Source organism: Gracilinanus agilis, chromosome 5 (genome assembly GCF_016433145.1).
Source record: "Gracilinanus agilis isolate LMUSP501 chromosome 5, AgileGrace, whole genome shotgun sequence".
Taxonomy (NCBI): domain Eukaryota; kingdom Metazoa; phylum Chordata; class Mammalia; order Didelphimorphia; family Didelphidae; genus Gracilinanus; species Gracilinanus agilis.
Genome location: NC_058134.1, coordinates 213,698,342 through 213,702,661, shown reverse-complemented (window position 1 = coordinate 213,702,661; position 4,320 = coordinate 213,698,342).

Below are 4,320 nucleotides of genomic sequence, written 5' to 3'. Positions count from 1 at the left end.
ATGCCAATACAAGAGGACTTGAATTTGTTTGGGGTTTGAGGTTGCGGCTGTTTTGACATATGTCAGAGGCTGGTCTTCCCTGAGCCACATCCTATCAAGTACTAAAGTTTGGCTATCATGCTGGCTCCCCCTATCCCTGAGAGTGAAGGCAAATCAGACCAGGGAATGACACTTCCCTTTCACACAAAAATCTAGTTCTTTCTTCTCACTTATAGTATGGCAACTTCCTGTAGTCTTGGCTGCCCATGGGTAAGTCCAGTGATGGGCAAACTTTTTAAAGAGGGGGCCAAAGGAAAGGAAATGCTCATCTGTCAGTCTGTTTCTAAGGCAATTCTTTTGAAGTTTTATTGTATTGTATCCTACTCATTGTATTCATCAGATTAGGAATAATGTCGTGGGGCTGGATAGAACATTTCAGGGGGCTGCATCTGGCCTGCAGGCTGTAGTTTGCCTATCACTGGGTAAGTGCATAATTATATAAATCACTTTAATTGGGCCCTGATTCAAGGACCTGTTATAGTTTTATTTTTCCTTTACTTAGAATTTTTTAGACATAAGACTTTGATATTTTATATTTCATTCACAATTTTTTTCTCTTTTATTTGGAATTTTTGATGTTTTTGACTTTCTTTTGCCAATTGATTAATATACCTCATAACTCAACCATGCATCCCTGAGTGATCCCTTTCCTTGCCACCATCCTCTTCGGGGGAGGGGGGATGTATTATTATCCTATAATGCAAACTTTAAATTCTTTTGAGAATAATTTTAGGATAAGAAACGTTCTACCATCCTGAATCCAGAAAGTGAACTGTTTGGAGAAGGCAGCATGAAGATGTTTGCAGAAACCTACACTGCATCAAGAAGATCCAGAATGAACTTTGGGATGTAGTGAAATTGAACTGGGGGAATTGAATGCATTTGTTTTGAATGTACACTCTTATGCTGAAGGGGACTGCCCCCTAATTGGCTTTTTGTCAATGCACCTAGTGATCGGTAGTTTGGTACTCCCAAATTATTGCAATTTAAAAGTTGGTTATGTTTATAAGATCCATTGGAGAGACCAGTCTTCCAAAGATCTCAGGGGGGAATGTGTAATTGGAAATCTTGTACTTTTAAAACTACATTACCGAGGAGCCCACTGACTTCCTGTTGTTATGGGCTAATGTAGACAAGAAATAAATTTGGTGGATTTCTGTGTCTAGCTCTCTTCTCTTGGAATGAGGGCAGTTGTGAAAGTGGGACTTTTGAATAGTTAGATTAGCTTTGCACATGGTTTTATTTTGTTACCTTTTTATTCCTTTACTTCTAGTGATTATTAATAAATCTTATAAAATATAACATTTGAAGTTATTATATATTAATTTTAAATTTTACACTTGGAATTAATGACAAGTATTGCTTCAAAAGAGCAGTAAAGGTTAAGCAGTTGGGATTAAGTGACTTGCCCAGGGTCACACAAGCTAGAAAGTATATGAGGTCAGATTGGAACCCAAGATGTCTCATGTTCAGCTCTGGTTCTCTACCCACTAAGGCACCTAGCTACCCCACTTTGGATAATTTCTAAGGACTCCTTCCAACTCTAACAATATGAAATTCTGCATGCATTTATGGAATTTTGGATTTAGAACTAGCTACCTCAAAGATTATCCTCTTCCTTCCCTCATTTTACAGATAAGGAAACTCAGGTTAGGAATGTTTCTGCAACTTGCCCAAATTCATACAGATTGTAAATAGCACAGCTCCAATTTGAAGCCAGATCCTCCAAGTCCAAACCTAGGCCAAGGTATATTCCTGAATAATTTTTGGGATAAAATACTCAGCACCATTGCTGGCTGAGTTTTTATTTGCACTGTTCCCTTCCAATCCTACCTTGAGCATTGGCAATGAGAAGGAAGGAAGGAATGTGGATCTCCTTTGCTTCAGGCTATATTTGAAATGAGTTCTGAAATTGGTCAGGAGGATGTGAATAGAATACACAAATAAACAAGGCTTGCTTCCTAGAAAATGAAAGCAACCTAGGGATCACTGAATTTGCCTAAAGCAGGATGAAGGAGAGCTCATCCAAGATGGCTAAGTAGCAAGGATTGCTACCACTGCGGATGTCTTTCCTTCTTCCTCTAGAGGTAGCTAGGTGGCCTAGCAGATGAAGCTCTGGACAGAGAATCAACAAGATCTGAGTTCAGATGTGATCTCAGACACCGATTAGCTTGGTCAAGTCATTAAACCTTGATGTGCCTCATGGTTTCCCTAAGTGTCCAGTGGGGAGAATAATTGCACCTGCCTACCTGAGGATCAAACCTGAAAAAAAAAAGTCCTTAGCACAGTGGCTCCCAAGTAGTTGGTATTATATAAACAGACATTTTCTTCCTTATCTTCCCTTCTCTTGGTCCCTTCTGCTGGCCCTGGATTGCCTAGGCTCCATCTTGGCTGCTGGACTGCTCACACAGCTTAGATGAGAGTCACCAACTCTATTGCTACCCCATGAGATGGATCCCCACCAAGCCTTACAAGCTCCCTTGACTTTACTCCTAAGGTCCTGCCTTTCTACCCTTCAGATCACTCATGCTGTCATCTGACCTCTTCTTGCCTTGCAATTGAACTTTCTTCTGTGTATTATCTCCCCCAATTAGAGTAGGACCTCCTGGTGGGTAGGGACTGGCACTGCAGCATTTTCTTTCCGTATCCCCAGGGCTTAGTAGGTAATGCTTGGGATCTGTTGTTCTTGCGCAGCCATTTGAGTCAGGTCAGACTCTTCCCGACCCCATTTTGGGATTTTCTTGGCAAAGACACTGGGGTGGTTTGCCATGCCCTTCTCCGGCTCATTTTACAAATGAGGAAATTGAGGCAAACCGCTGTGAGTGACAGCAAGTGTTTAAGATTTGCATTTTCATTCATTTATCAGCCTTTAACTTGAGGGAGGGTAGTTGTTGGCTCAATGGAGATTCAAATATTCTTCCCTAGAAAGCCTGCCAGAAAAATGAAGAAAGAATGGCAACAGAGACATGAGCCATTTTGGACTCTGTGAAATCTCTCTGGGTTTACTTTACTAAAAAAAGGCAAAAACCCTACCCAAAAAATCTGATTGTGGGCCAAAGTCAAGGGCTCTTCCAGGAAAGAGCAGGAGAGAGCACAGTCACATCTGTGGCCCTGGGGCACTTTCCTCTAAAATGGGTTGGCCTCTTTATTTCTTGCAAATTCTTGGACATTCCCTAGATGTTATCAGTGATTGCCAGGTTTACAGTGTCATTTCATTGCTCTGATTTAGCAACACTTCACTAATTGTCATTTGCTCTGTTAATACAAGGCAGGCAGGGCAACTGTGTGTGTGTGTGTGTGTGTGTGTGTGTGTGTGTGTGTGTGTGTGTGTGTGTGTGTGAGTGGGGGCAGGAGAGTATCTGTTGCCAATAGCCCTAAGGAGGGCATGAGCCTCTCTTCACCTGAAGCCACTTACATACATACCACTGATAAAAGCAGGAGGACCTCAGCCGCTCCTCACTCCCTTTCAATGGGCTTCTCTACCTCATTATCCTATAGGAGGACTTTCTCACCCGGAGTCCATGAACACAGGTAGGGGAACAAAAATGACATCTTTATTTTCACTTACTTCCAACTGAAATTGAACATTTCCTTAAATTATTTAAAAATGGGATTCCAAGAAGAGATCCAGTAGACCTTACCAGGCACCGCCAATGCGGTTTGGGACATAAAAATAGTTAAGTACTGCTCCTTTAGTGGAATATCTATTTCTTTTCTTTTTTCCCTTTCCTATCCTTCTCTCTTTCCTTTCATTCCCATCTCTCCTTCCTTTCTTCCATTCCTATCCTTCCCTCTTTTCTTCTGTTCCTACTTTTCCCTCTTTCCTTCTCTTTCCTTATATTCCTATTCTTCCTTCTTTCCTTCCATTCTTACCCTTTCCTCTTTCCTTTCATTCCCATCCATCCCTCTTTTCTTCTATTCCTGCTTTTCCCTCTTTCCTTCCATTCCTATCCTTCCCTCTTTCCTTATATTCCTATTCTTCCCTCTTTGCTTCTATTCCTATTCTTCCCTCTTTCCTCCCATTCCTACCCTCTCCTTTTCCCTTCCATCCCTACCCTTCCCTCTTTCCTTCCATTCCTATCTCTCCCTCCATTCTTTCATTCCTTCTTCTTTCCTTTGTTCCTTCCATTCCTACCCTTCCCTCTTTCTTTCCCTTCCTACCTTTCTCTTTTTCCTTATATTTCTACTCTTTCCTCTTTTCTCCTCTCCTCTTCTCTACCCTACCCACCCCCTTCCCTTTTAAAAATTTTATTAAAAATTTTTAATTTTACCTTCTGTCTC